The 15,648-nt window shown below is 37.7% G+C and overlaps 1 protein-coding gene across 3 annotated transcripts in view; it reads left to right on the forward strand.

Annotated features, from left to right (window-relative positions):
* The window catches only part of KATNBL1 (katanin regulatory subunit B1 like 1), a 51,478-nt gene that overhangs the window by 12,140 nt on the left and 23,690 nt on the right, over window positions 1-15,648 (forward strand). The window contains exon 2 of one of the 3 annotated variants that reach the window (XM_081507030.1): window positions 360-479. The exons of the other annotated variants lie outside the window; for them this stretch is intronic. The gene's annotated coding sequence lies outside the window, so the exon portion shown is untranslated. The remainder of the gene's footprint in view (window positions 1-359; window positions 480-15,648) is intronic. 3 annotated transcript variants of the gene reach the window in all.

Here is a 15,648-nt window from a genome sequence, read left to right on the forward strand (position 1 = left end):
ATGTTAATTTAAATCATTTTCAAGAAGACTTTTTAATATATAGGAAAATATATGTTAATGACAAAATGCAACATATAAAACTAACTGCATAAGAAGAAAAACACCAGAATATTATTTGGTGGTTGAATTATTGGTATTAAAATAAAATTTTTTATTTTAATTTATTTTAAACTAAGTAACATTTGCATGAAATGCAAAATTTAGTATAAAGGGAATATAAAGTAAAAACTCTCTCAGCTGGCCCCCACCTGTGCAGTTCACCTCTGTAGAAGCATTCAGTGTTTCTTGGAGCATTGTAAAGTGAGAGATAATTTTTATCAGTGTTTATTTCTAATGTTTTTTCTTTCCCTTTGATGCAGCAGACTTCATCTGCTCCCACGTCCAGGATGGTGCGGTGAGGGGGGAGGCCCAGGACAGAGGCTTGCTGTGCACAGTTGTTTTTGTTTCTGTCTCCTCCCACCCCACCCGACTTTCACAGCGTTAGTTTCATTTATTTATTTATTTTTAATTGAAGGACAGTATTATTGTTGAGGCAAAGCTGACTGCATCTATAGTCACTAAAGGAATACCACCTCTAGCCCCAAGAACAAGGACATACCATTTTAACTGTATCTTTAAGAACATTGCAATATATATAGCCCACATAATAAGTTTTGCTTATTGAATCACTAGTACTTATAACATGTAAAAGTTTAATCACATAGAAAAATAGAGAGGATGGTGGTATGAACATTTCAGTTACCCAGGTTCAGTAGTTACTAACATTTCTTGTTTCACTGATTTTCCCTTTCTCTCTACAAATCCCATACATCATCTCTTTTCATGGTATGATGTATATATCTCTGAAAGACTCATTTAAAAAAAGATGTAACCACAGTATGATTCAACTAGAAATAGTTAATAATGTCTTCTTCTCATATACTGTTGGGAATGTAAAACAGTGTGAAAAAGATTGGTGATTTTGTTATAAAGTTAAACACCTTCCATAATAGCTGTTCCATTCCTTAGGTCTTTTCCCAAGAGAAATGAAAGTATCTGTTCATCCTAAGACTTGTACATGACTATTCATAGCAATTTTATTAGTAATAGCCAAAACTGGAAACAATCCAAATAGCTATTAGCAGGTAAATGGATAAACAAATTGTGGATATCCATATAATAGAATACTGCTCTGCAATAAAAAAGAATAGACTGTGTATATATAGCATGGATTATTCTCAAAATAATTATGTTGAATGAAACAAACTATCCCCTTCCAAAAAAGAGAGTATATACTGTATGAGTCTGTTCACATAAATTCTAGAAAATGTAAAATAGCTTATAGTGACAGAAAGCATATCAAGTGGTTGAGGAGAGATTAAAAAGGAGCAGAGGAAATTTTTGAAGGTGAAAGATAGGGTCATTATTGATAATGGTTTAATGGGTGTATATGTATATGTATGTACACTTTTATTTTTTTATAACTTTTTATTTAAATTTTTTTACTGCCCTGGGTCTTCTTAGCTGTGTGTGGGTTCTCTCTGGTTGTGGTGCTCAGGCATCTTGTTGCGGTGGCTTGTCTTGTTGCAGAGCATGGGCTCTAGAGTGTGTGGGCTCAGTAGTTGTGGCACACGGGCTTAGTTGCTCCACGGCATGGGATGTTCTTGGATACAAACCCGTGTCCCCTGTATTGGCAAACAAATTCTTTACCACTGAACCACCAGGAAAATCCCATACATACACTTTAAATGTGTGAAGTTTGAAAGTGAAAGTGTAGTTGCTCAGTCGTGTCCTACTCTTATTGACCTCGTGGACTGTAGCCTGCCAGGCTCCTTTGTCCTTGGAATTCTCCAGGCAAGAATACTGGGGTGGGTTGCCATGCCCTTCTCTAAGGGATCTTCCCGACCCAGAGATCAAACCTGGGTCTCCTGCATTGCAGGCAGATTCTTTACCGTCTGAGCCATGTTAGTTATACTTTAGAGTTATAAACAATTATTCTTAACATCACATATCCAGTTGATATTCAAATTTCCCTGATTCTTACACATCTTAACAGTTTTTAAAAAATAGGACAGATGTATTTGGTTAATACAGCTTCTCTTAATATGCAGATTCCTGCTCTTTTTCCTCTTCCTTGCAAAGTATTTGTTGAGGAAACTGAGTTTTGTGCCCTAAAAAAATTTTATATTCTGGATTTTTTATAATTCCATCCTTATAGTGCTTAGCGGGTTCCTCTATGTATTTCCTCTAAACTGGTAGTTGGTAACAGATAATTGAGGCTTGCACTCAGGTTAAATATGGTTAGGTTTTTTGACAAGAATACTTAATAGTAGTGTTTTGTAGTATTTCTTATTGTATGTATCACGTCATTAGGACATCAGGAGGCATATAATGTTTGATTGCCTCCTTCTTGGTAATGATAAAGTTGATTAGTGATTTGGATATTGTCAACCTGATTTATCCATTGTGAAGTTCCCCATCAGCTCTGTATCTTTTTTTGCTTTCTATTCATGTTCAAATTGAATAACCATTTCTGAAGGAAAACTGACAATATAGAAATAATGAAAGCTCTCGATACTGATTTTTGAGTTCGTAAGTTTATTTTGTTTTTATGATGGTTCATTAATTAGGAGCTTTCCTTCATTTCATTTTCACAATTGTTTTTCTTTAGGACTCAGATCTAGTGTAGCCTGAGACGTATTTCTGGGTATTTCTCTGCCCCTCACATTAGATGTGCTGCTACTGCTTTTTTTTTTTTTTTCTTTTAAGCAGTCTGTACTATTTTTATTTTATAGCTCTTAATTGTTTCATGTTTATTGATTTTCTTTCCCACCAGCCTATGAACTTTTTGAGAAATAAGGTGTATATATTTTTTTGGCCACATAGTATGTGGGATCTTAGTTCTCCAACTCAGGATCAGACTCTCACCCCCTGCAATGGAAGCAAGGAGTCTTAACCACTGGACTGCCAGGGATGTCCAGGCGAACACATCAGTCTTGACACATAGTAGGTTCTCAGTAAATGCATGTTGAATTGAATACATAGCTTACTTGTCTTTAATTATTTTAAAAATTAACCTTAAAAAATTAGTATACTTTGATCATGATGATACTAATATGCTCTCTGTTGCTCTGTTGAGTTTGTCTGGATGATCTTGTACATTGATGTAAATGAGGGTGTTGAAGTCCCCTACTACATGATCAGTTTCTCCCTTTATGTCTATTAATATTTGCTTTATATATTTAGATCCTCCTATGTCTGCAGGTTTTCTAATTTTTTTTGTAAATACACAAACATTTTCACTTTAATAGAAGGGTAAAATGAGGCTCAGATAGTTCCAAGTAGCTGGGTAAGTGGGAAAGCTAGGAATGTGAACTTGGGTCTGTTTGACCTAATCTTTTAACTACACTTGCCTTTAAGGTTGAATGAGTCTTTAAATTTTCACCCAGATGGTGAGTTGTAATTCCTACTGAATGGTGAGCAGAAAGATTTCTAGACAGCTGAGTGCAGCAGGAGATTCCTGGAGGCCTTTGCAGGTTAAGATTTTAACTCCCTTTGGCCTCCAAGTGAGGATAGTCACCTTACATCATTGCACAGGGAAGGCATCGAGGGCATCTTGTGTCCTCAGGGCTGGATACGGCCCACATGGATGAGTAGAATATAGAGAAAGCCGGAAGGGCAGGCCTCAGTAATCACCTGTCAAAACAGATATATATTCCAGATGCTTTGAAGAGTGTTTCTGGAACCTCTAGGTCTGAAGTGTGGACCTCAGTTTCTTGGCAAAAAAAGAATGGATGTGGGCCCAGTGAGCCTTATTTCTCAGTTCCATCAAGCGAGTTCTGAGTGTCCAAGGAGTCTAGTGAAAAGCTATTAATGACATGTGCTCTGTACCCCAGTTTTTTCAAGTCAGTTATTGAGATATTATTTATGTGGTCTTTGACATATGCACAGATGTATAAATACTACCACAGTCAAAATATAGAGCATGTCCCTCACCACAAAAAGTACCCTCTTACCCCTTTGTAGCAACATCTCCCTTCTTCCAGACTTGGGCAAAAAGTTGATATTTTTGTTTCCCTGTAATTTTGCTTTTCCTAGAATGTCAAAAATGATGTATAGTATGTAGCCTTTTGAATTTCTCTCTCATTTAGCATAATGCATTTGAAACTTACTCATGCATCACATTTTTCAATAATTTGTTCCTTCTTTATTACTGACTAGTTGGTACAGAAAATAAATCTAGAAAAGTAAACATTTTAAGTGGGCCAAGGTGGGGGTGACCATACATCTTAATTTGCTTGGGATGATTTATGCCTCTTGACCCAGAATAATTTTTAGTAGTATTTTCTTTTATTCTCAGATGTGTCCTGGTTTGGATGATAAATTGTATGGTTGTTGTAAACTGAGTGATAAGATATGGTCATAGTTCATTGCTCTACAGTTTTGTCAGATTTGCCTTCCAAAATACTAGAGTCATATATATTTACACTTAACATAAATATGAGTGATAATAGCATAGTAACTTGCATGTAATCTTATTTTGAACTTTGCAACAGTCTTATTTTGTGTTTGAGAAAACTGATAGAGAGTAGAATAAATCCTGATCTGCAGATCACGAGATCAAAAGTGATAAAATGTGCATTGTCTCTCTACGCATTTACCCTTAATAACTCTTATTAGTTGAGACACAGTTTAGTGTATTGGTTAAGAGTGGAGGCAGTGGTGACAGAATGCCTGGGTTCTAGTCCTAACTGTTCCTGCTTTTTTGCTGTTTGACAAATTGTATAATATTTCTGTCCCTCAGTTTTCTAGACTATAGAAAGGGTGTAATATGATGTAACTACAGTGCCTATGGCTAGCATGTGGTAAGCTTTTGATAAAGGGTGCTATTATTTTTAATTATATTACCATTATTTCATTAACACTATTGCGATGAAACCTCCCTCCCTCAACAGAAAACCTCGCTTTCCCCCCTGTGAAAAATATAGTAAGAAATGTTTTGCTCAGCTTTCCTTATAATTAAAAAAATTATTAATCTCTAATAGTATCATTATGATGGTTATATGTAATACTATTATTATGATTATGGAGGCCTTCAATATTTAGATAAATAGTTTAGTCTTGATGTAGTAAATCAATTCTACAAACTCTTCTTTGGAACATCAGCATCTTTCAAATTTTATAGGTATTGGTCAAAATTTTAAGTTTTTTTAAAAAGTAGGATGGTGGCTGAGTTTGGGAATCAGTTAAATAAAATTATGCAGGTTCCCTCAGAGCCTTTTTAATGTATTTAATTAATTTCCAAGCAGTAACTTAACATCTCACATATCTAAACTTACGTGAACAGAGTAAAATATCCACTAAAATCTATGTGGATACTCTAAACATAATTTGGGAAATTCTGTAGTAAACAGTAGGAAATTTTTAGAGATTTAGGGATTTTTATCATCAACATCATAGCTTGCAAAGACTGATTTATAGGGACTGGAAGAGACTGAAGGCAAGAAAATAAAATAACCCATACAGTAAGTAGGCTTGCAGTGACTGGGCTAGTGCTCTGATGTTGGGAAATGAAAGCTCCAAATGGATCCGTGGATACTTTGAAGAAAGATGCAGGAAGACATCGTGATTGGGACCTCCCTGACAGTCCAGTGCTTAGAACTCTGTGCTGTTCCTGCAAGGGGCTTGGCTTCAATCCCTACTCTGGAAACTGAGATCCTGCATACTAAGGAGCGACCAAAAAAAAAGAAAAGAAAAAGACTTAGTGATTGATTCAAAGGAAGGAGCGAGGAGTCAGAATAACTCGTAGGTTTCCAGTCGGAGAGAAATTTGATGCTAGTAATTGAATATTTGCTAGCTAGGAGGGGAGCCATTTGGCCCCCCATTGGAAGAGATCAGAGAGGTTTGTTCTAGGTGTGTTGACTTGGACCTAGCAATGGTGGATCAGGAAGTCAAATACATAGAAGTTAGAGGAGAGTCTGGACCTGTGGAAAAAACTGAAGCTATGAAAGCGTATTTTTCCAATTTTAGTGTAGAGAGAAGAGAGTTGATAAAGGAAAAGGTGTCAGAAAGGAGTAAGGGAACAAGGAGAATCAAAGTGGTGCTGTGTCCTGTGAACAGGAAGATTGAGGGTGGGGAGGATGAAGTGATGAAAAAGCTGATGGCGGTGATGAAGAACAAGCAAAGCCTGTGGAGTTGGCTTGGTTGACCTCAGTGGGCATCATCAGTGGTCCAAACGGCTCCCTTATAGCTTCAGGTAACCTTGAAGATACAGTTGCTTTTGTTTTTTCCGATAAGAGGGCGGGATAAAAGCAAGGTTATAAAGGGTTAAAGAGAAAATGGAAACTAAAAAGCACTCATTGTAGAAATTTGGCAGGAAAGAGAGGTAGAAAAGGAGTATAGAAGTTGATAGGGGAAACCTGAGCAAGTTTGAAAGCAGAAGAGAAGAATCAGTTCAAAGGGAGACATTGAAGATAAAAAAGTGTGTGTGGGAGCTAAGTCCTAAGTGAAGTGAGAAGGCAAGAACTGAGAAGGTTGGATGGAGTTGCCCTAATTTTGGAAAAGTTAAATTCATATGAAATGTTACCTCTTTGTGTTGACATTTACACCTTTCTCACTTTTTTACTATAAGGTAGTTATATAATTTAGCTGCTTTTTTATACGACTTCTTTTTATAACCTCATTAAGTTAGAATATTATTCAAACTGAAAATAGTTCAAATTCATAGTAGAAAATAGAGAAGTGTGTAAATGAAGGGAAAAAACTTACCTGTAATTCTACCAGCATAAATAACTTCTGTTAATATTTTGATAGAGCTCTTTTGAATATATTGATTGTATACATATAGCTTTTGAAAAACCAGAATTATACTGTGCTTTTAATTTTCTATCCTGCCTTTTATAATACTGTTATTTTTTAACCTTCTTCCACTTCACAAGACATTATTTGAAAATAGTGTTTTTAATATTTAGCAGTAACTTATCCCATTTCAGTCAATTTTGGCATTCTCAATTCCTTTTTTAATCACCTTGTTTTTTAACCTGATCCAAATTCCATTATTTGACTTAAGATACCAAAGCATTTATTTAGAATCTGATAACTGAATTTAGGAAGAAAGAATCAGCATCTCCAGGCCCTAAAGACTGCCCTATAAAATCTCAATTTACCTTCTGTTTCTCTCCCCTGCACTGAGATTCTTGAGGGAAAAAGTCCATGTTCATTTTCCTTTTCATTTTGTGTGTGGCATCTGTCTCTTGGGGAAACCTCTGATTTGTCTTTAAGCCCTTTAAACTCCCTGATGGGCCCTGGAAGAGAGAAGAAAAGGTTGCCCTTATAGGATAAGGGGAGGTAAGGCTCCATTATAATTCACGTTCATTTGTCCCTCTCTTGTCATCTCCTCAGAAAAATTGGCACTCTCCCCTTATTTGACTGTTCAGGATTGAAAATTGTGACTCTGTTGTAGTTGGGGATGAATTGGATTCAGTTAATGAAATCAAAGATGTGGTAGAATAGCATAGATTCTGTGCCCTACATTCTGCCACTAACTAGCTAAGTGCCTTTGGTCAAGTTACTTGATCTCTCTAGGTGAAAAAAAATATTAGACTGAAGCTTTAAATTTGAAACCCTCTTTATATCTAACTACTATACAATAGTGGTGAGGGAAGTCCATCAAGACTCTGAGGGAATACAATTCCCGCTCTTTGGATGAGAGTGATTCTATGGTGGTGATTGGAGGAGAATCACTGATACCAGGAATAATTATTATTATAATTCTATGTACATCTATGCAAAGTTTTCAAGATGAGGAATGAAATTGCCTAGTTAAGTTGCAGAGTTAAACCCAGTGCAAATAATTGATATGCTGTAGCATACTGATAAAAGAAAGCTTAAGTTCATTTGATCTTGAGCTGTAACTTATTGGAGACAAAAGTCCAGACATGTTTCATTTACGTATGATGAGCTTTTCCAATTGTTGTGAGTAGATGAGAAGTATCTAAGTGATACTTAAAATTATTTAGTCTTTTGGTTTGATAGCCATTGTAAGATTATACTAATAGATCCCTTTTAATCTTTCTGGTAGGAGATAAGTATTATATAATATAAAAGGAATTCATCCCTCCAGCTTCTTCTACAATGCCACTCATTTTTCTACCTTCTTAAGAAAATACCCGTAAGCAATCACTTTATTGTTTTAATTTAAGAAAACATGCTCCCCTATATCCAAATTCAGAATAGTTATCAGTTAGTATTTTGGTCTCTTGTCAGTATCTCTTACTCTTCTTTGCTTTTATTCTCTTAAGGCCTGTTTCCTTTTATTCTTTTTTCATTAAAGGAGTGTCCTTTCCAGTGTCTAACCACTGTTTTCAACTACTCTTAGTCCTACTTCAGATTATTTTCTTTGCCTGTATTATCAAATGGAGTTTAGGAAACACCCAGAAACCTCAATAAGTACTTTTAGCTATTTGAATAACACTGTTAAATGCTCTTGGGGAAAAGGATAATCCTGTGTTATAGCCCAGGAAAGTTCAGTTCAGTTGCTCAGTCATGTCTTAACTCTTTGCGACCCCATGGACTGCTGCACGCCAGGCTTCCCTGTCCATCACCAACTCCCAAAGCTTGCTCAAACTCACGTCCATCGAGCCAATGATGCCATCCAACCATCTCATCCTCTGCCGTCCCCTTCTCCTCCTGCCTTCAGTCTTTCTGAGCATCAGGGTCTTTTCCAGTGAGTCAGTTCTTTGCATCAGGTGGCCAAAGTATTGGAGTTTCAGCTTCAGCATCAGTCCTTCCAATGAATATTCAGGACTGATTTCCTTTATGATGGACTGGTTGGATCTCCTTGCAGTTCAAGGGACTCTCAAGAGTCTTCTCCAACACCACAGTTCAAAAAGCATCAATTCTTTGGCGCTCAGCTTTGTTTATAGTCCAACTCTCACATCCATACATGACTATTGGAAAAACCATAGCTTTGACTAGACGGACCTTTGTTGGCAATGAAATGTCTCTGCTTTTTAATATGCTCTCTAGGTTGGTCATAGCTTTTCTTTCAAGGAGCAAGCGTCTTTTAATTTCATGGCCGTAGTCACCATCTGCAGTGATTTTGTAGACCGAGAAAATAAAGTCAACCACTCTTTCCCTTGTTTCCCCATCTGTTTGCCATGAAGTGATGGGACCAGATGCCATGATGTTCGTTTTCCAGATGTTGAGCTTTAAGCCAACCTTTTCACTCTCCTCTTTCACTTTCATCAAGAGGCTCTTTAGTTCTTCGCTTTCTGCCATAAGGGTGGTGTCATCTGTGTATATGAAGTTATTGATATTTCTCCTGGCAATCTTGATTCCAGCTTGCACTTCATCCAGCCTGGCATTTCGCATAATGTACTCTGCATAGAAGTTAAATAGACAGGGTGAAAATATACAACCTTGACATACTCCTTTCCCAGTTTGGAACCAGTCTGTTGTTCCATGTCCAGTTCTAACTGTTGCTTCTTGATCTGCAGTTTTCTCAGGAGGCGGGTCAGGTGTTCTGGTATTCCCATCTCTTTAAGAATTTTCCACAGTGTGTTGTGATCCACACAATCAAAAGCTTTGGCATAGTCAATAAAGCAGAAGTAGATGTTTTTTGGAACTCTCTTGCTTTTTCGATGATCCAAGAGATGTTGGCAATTTGATGTCTGGTTCCTCTGCCTTTTCTAAATCCAGCTTGAACATCTGGAAGTTCACAGCTCACGTACTGTTGAAGCCTGGCTTGGAGAATTTTGAGCTTTACTTCGCTAACATGTGAGATGAGTGTAGTTGTGCAGTAGTTTGAACAGTCTTTGGTGTTGCCTTTCTTTGGGATTGGAGTGAAAACATACCTTTTCAAGTCCTGTGGCCACTGCTGAGTTTTCCAAATTTGCTGGCATATTGAGTGCAGCACTTTCACATCATCATCCTTAAGGGTTTGAAATAGCTCAACTGGAATTCCATCACCTCTGCTAGCTTTGTTTGTAGTGATGCTTCCTAAGGCCCACTTGACTTCAGACTCCAAGATGTCTGGCTCTAGGTGAGTGATTCCACCATCGTGGTTATCTGGGTCATGAAGATCTTTTTTGTACAGTTCTTCTGTGTATTCTTGCCACCCTTTCTTAATATCTTCTGCTTCTGTTAGGTCCATACTATTTGTGTCCTTCATTGTGCCCATCTTTGCATGAAATGTTCCTTTGGTATCTCTGATTTTCTTGAAGAGTTCTCTAGGCGTTCCCATTCTGTTCTGTTTTCCTCTATTTCTTTGCATTGATCACTGAGGAAGGCTTTATCTCTCCTTTCTATTCTTTAGAAGTCGGCATTCAAATGGTTATATCTTTCCTTTTCTCCTTTGCCTTTCACTTCTCTTCTTTTCTCGGCTATTTGTAAGGCCTCCTCAGACAACCATTTTGCCTTTTTGCATTTCTTTTTCTTGGAGACGGTCTTGATCATTTACTACCAAATGAATGCACATGACACAGAGCAAAATGGAATGTATAGTGTAAAGATTCTTTGTATGAGATTTTATTTTTACAGTGTTGATAATTTGTTTTCTTTTTTGAAAATTTATATACCATAAAATTTACCTATTTTAAATGTACAGTTCACTATTTATAAGTATATACAGAATTATGTAGTTACCAACCCAAATCTAATTTTAGAATATCTCCATTGCCCACCAAAGAGCCCTGTGCCCATTTGTAGTTATTCCCACTCCCAATCCAGCCCTCAGTTCAGTTCAGTCGCTCAGTCATGTCCGACTGTTTGCGACCCCATGAATCACAGCATGCCAGGCCTCCCTGTCCATCACCAGCTTCCGGAATTTACCTAAACTCATGTCCATCGAGTCGGTGATGCTATCCAACCATCTCATCCTCTGTTGTCCCCTTCTCCTCCTGCCCCCAATCCTTCCCAGCATTAGGGTCTTTTCCAATGAGTCAACTCTTCGCATCAGGTGGCCAAAGTATTGGAGTTTCAGCTTCAACATCAGTCCTTCCAGTGAACAACCAGGACTGATCTCCTTTAGGATGGACTGGTTGGATCTCCTTGCAGTCCAAGGGACTCTCAGGAGTCTTCTCCAACACCACAGTTCAAAAGCATCAATTCTTCGGTGCTCAGCTTTCTTCATCGTCCAACTCTCACATCCATACATGACCACTGGAAAAACCATAGCCTTGACTAGACGGACCTTTGTTGGCAAAGTAATGTCTCTGCTTTTAAATATGCTATCTAGGTTGGTCATAACCTTCCTTCCAAGGAGTAAGCATCTTTTAATTTCATAGCTGCAATCACCATCAGCAGTGATTTTGGAGCCCAGCTACTAATCTACTTTCTGTCTCTACAGATTTTACTTTTATGGACATTTCGTATAAATGGAATCATGTAATATATGGTCTTTTGTGTTTGTCTTCTTTCACTTAGCCCAGGGTTCATACATATTGTGACATGTATTAGTATTTCATTTCTTTTTTGTTACTGAGTAATGTTCCAGACATGGAGAAAGAAATGGCAACCCACTCCAGTATTCTTGCCTAGAGAATCCTGTGAATAGAGGAGCCTGGTGGGCTACCGTCTATGGGGTCACAGAGTCGGACATGACTGAAGTGACTTAGTAGCAGCAGCAATGTTCCAGACATACTAGTTTTTGTTTATCTATCCACCAGTTGATAGACACTTGGGTCATTTCCACTTTTTGGCTATTCTGAATAATGTTGTTATGAACATATGCACACACGTTTTTGTGTGGACATAAACTTTCATTCCTCATGAGTATATATGTATGTAGGAGTGAAATTTCTGGGTCATACAGTAAATCTAGGGCTTCACTGGTGGCTCAGTGGTAAAGAGTCCGCCTACAGGGCAGGAGATGCAGGAGATATGGGTTTGATCCTGGTTCAGGAAGATGCCTTGGAGGAGGAAATGGCAACCCACTCCAGTTGTTTTGCTAGGAATTCCCATGGCCAGAGGACAGAAAGCAAAGAGGAACTAAAGAGCCTCTTGATTAGAGTGAAGGAGGGGAGTGAAAGAGCCGGCTTAAAATTAAGTATTAAAAAACTAAGATCATGGCATCCGGCCCCATTACTTCATGGCAAATAGCAGGGAAAAGGTGGAGGTAGTGACAGCTTTCCTCTTCTTGGGCTCTAAGATCACTGCAGATAGTGACTGCTGAAATATCCAGAAATCAGAAGACAATTGCTTCTTGGCAGGGAAGCTAAGACACTCTTAGAATGTTGAAAAGCAGAAACATTACTCAGCTGACAAAGGTTTGTGTAGTCAAGGCTCTGGTCTTCCCAGTGGTCACGTATGGTTGTTAGAGATGCACTGTAAAGAAGGTAGAGGGCTGAAGAATTGATGCTTTTGAACTATGGTGCTGGAGAAGACTCTTGAGAGTCCCTTAGACAGCAAGGGAGTCAAACCAGTCAATCTTAAGAGAAATCAACTCTGAATACTCGTTGGAAGGACTGATGCTGAAGCTGGAAACTCCAGTATTTTGGGCATCTGATGCAAACAGCTGACTCATGGATAAGTCCCTGATGCTGGGAAAGCTTGAGGGCAGAAGGAGAAGAGGGCATCAGAGGATGAGATGGCTGGATGGCATCATCGATGCAATGGACATGAGCTTGGGCAAACTTCAGGAGATGGTGAGGGACAGGGAGGCCTGGCATGTTGAAGGGGTCCGTGGAGTCATAAAGAGTCAGACACGACTGGGTGACTGAAGAACAAATAACGAAAAACTTTGATTTCTCACAAGTAAATATGTAGATGTGAAATTGCTGGGTCATACAGTAAATCTAGGGCTTCCCTGGTGGCTCAGTGGTAAAGAATCCACCTGTAGTGCAGAAGACGCAGGAGACATAGGTTTGATCCCTGGGTTAGGGAGATCCCTTGGAGGAGGAAATGGCAACCCACTCCAGTATTCTTGCCTAGGAGATTCCATGGGTAGAGGAGCCTGGAGGGCTACAGTCCATGGGGTCGCAAAGAGTCAGACACGACTTAAGGACTAAACTACAACAACAACACAATAAATCTGTATTTAACATTTTAGGAAACTGCCAAACTGTACCATTTTACACCCCCACAGGAATGTGTGGGAATGCCGGTTTCTCCACATCCCTCTCTACATTTGCTATTGGTTGTCACTTTTGTTATAGCCGTACAAGTGGTTGTGATGCAGTATCTCATTGTGGCTTTTTGTGTGTTTTTTTTTTTTTTAATTTTTATTGGAGTATCGTTGCTTTACAGTGTTGTGTTGTTTTTCTCTGTACAACAAAGTGGATCAACTATATATATACACACACACACACACATATATTCGTTCCCATTCAGGTCACCATTGAACATTGAGTTGAGTTCCCTGTGCTACGCAGTAGGTTCTCATTAGTTAATCTAACTTATACAGAGTATCAGTAGTGTATGTTTGTCAATCCCAATCTCCCAATTCATCCTACTCCTCCCTTTTTCTCCTTAGTTATCTGTGTATTTATTACTCCAGCTTATCACTTCTGTGTTTAAACCTGATCCCATCCTCTGGCTCCATGTTTTTATCTGTAGTTTAGCTGAAATAAACTTATTTCAGAGTGCAGCGGGAAGACAGATTTGTCTAACATTAGAATCTCCTATGTTGGTGACCAGAATATTCTACCTGATTAAGGAAACTGGTAAACAGTTTTGAGATCTTGAAATGAAAAGTACTAATTATTTTACTAATTATATTTCCCATTTCAAATATCTTGTTTCTGTTTTTCTTGCCTTTCTATGAATTATTTGAACACATTTTAAACATTACATCTTCATTTATCTATATTATTTTTTAGTGTATTTCTTGATATAGCAGTAGCAATACTTCTAGCAAATAGTTCTAGGTATTATGTTACACATCTGTATTTTATCATAGTCTGCTTGAGTGAAGTGCAGAAACCTTACCTCCCTTTATGTCTCTTTGTCTTTCCCTACAACAACACAATTGTCTTAAAACATTCCCCTGCATATATTTTGAACCACATCAAATAGTGTTATAATTTTTGCTTCAACCATCAAACATAATTTAACGTATCATTTTCATTTTATCTCCCTGTTGTTCTAAGATTCCTTCTTTGATTTCTTTTTATCTGATAATGTCTTGGTTTCTCCTTCACTCCTGAAGGATATTTCTTCCACACAGGAAATTCCGGGTTGACAGTTCTTTTCTTTTAGTACTTGATATATGTGCCGCTGCCTTGTGACTCTCCCTCAGTTTTCTCCATATCTTCTCTAATGAGCCCCAGGTATTATAAATCAATTTCATTTATGTGAAGACTTCTCCCTTCAGTCTGCTAACCTGATCCAGTTGTTGTGCTCTTCTGGTGCACAGCCTTCATCCTGGGATCTTTCTTCATAACCATCATGAGAATGGTTCTTGTCATTTTCCCCTGCTGGCTCTCCATTTCTTGTATTTCTAATTTTTTCTTATGACTTCTCAGATTGGTACAGGAAGAATTCGTTTTTGGAACTTTGAATTTCTGAAGATTTTTTTTTTTCTGTATTTGCACTCAGTTGATGTTTAGTCAGGATATAAAAATTTAAGTTTCCTAAGAATTTTGAAGGTATTGTTCTATGTCTTTACCATTTGTATGTGACTTGCTTTGGGTTTTGTAGGGGGTGTTAATTTGTTCATTGTATGTTTTTACCTTCTCTGGCTTTTCTGGTGCTCTGAAATGTGACAGTGATGTGCCTTGTAGGTCTGTTTTCATCTGCAGTGCTGACTGTTAGTGTGCCCTTTCAATTTGAGAATTCATGTTCTTCAACCATGAACAGTTTTCAGTTATTTCTTTGATTTCCTCTTTGTTTTTTTTCTGTTTTCTTTCTGAAATTCTGTTTATTTGGATGTTGCTGCCTATAAGCTAATCTGGGTGTTTGTGTATATATATATATATAATTTTTTTTTTTAATCTTTTTACCCTAAGTTCTAGGAGATATCCTCAACTTCTTTTCTAATTTCAGTTGAGTTTTTCTGCCAACATAATGACTACATCCTATTTTTAATTTTCAAGAGTCTTTGTCAGTTTGTTTTTGTCTCATTTGTGTTTCATGGATGCAATTTGTTCTTATCTCTTGAGGATTTTTTTGAAAGTTGGGTTTATTGAGATATTTTACATGCAGCAGAAATTTATCCTAATTACCACCATAATCAAGATATAAAACAGCTTTTTGGGGACTATGACCATCACTGATGTCAATATTTTTAGGAGTGTGTTTGTGTGTGTTTTCCTCTGGGACTAACTAGAGTTCCCAAAGAAACATCTTCTGTACTCTTCTCTGGAGTATTTAAGCCTGGCTGCAAGCCTCTATGAGGCAAGTAGTAGAAAGTTAGAGGTCTTAACATTTAATATGTAAAATTTCACTCGATCCCCCTGTTTAGAATATGTTCTTCTTACCCTCATTTGTGCCTGATGTTTCCTATTGCAAAGACTCTGTTTTAGATTTTCCATATGGTAAAGCTCCAGACTTGTACTAGAATGGGGAAGGGGATCTAGAACTCTGTGTCTTAAATGGATATTCATTCATTGTACTTGTTTGCAAGTGCACCTTTATCCCTCTTCTTAAGGCCCTCAGTATTGCCAGTTTCTAAACCTTTGGGGGATTATGCTTTTCATCTTTCCTCACTGATGCTTTCAGTTCAGTTCAGTC

Source organism: Giraffa tippelskirchi, chromosome 7 (assembly GCF_054371585.1).
Source record: "Giraffa tippelskirchi isolate mGirTip1 chromosome 7, T2T-mGirTip1v1.2.pri, whole genome shotgun sequence".
NCBI classification, from domain to species: Eukaryota; Metazoa; Chordata; class Mammalia; order Artiodactyla; family Giraffidae; genus Giraffa; species Giraffa tippelskirchi.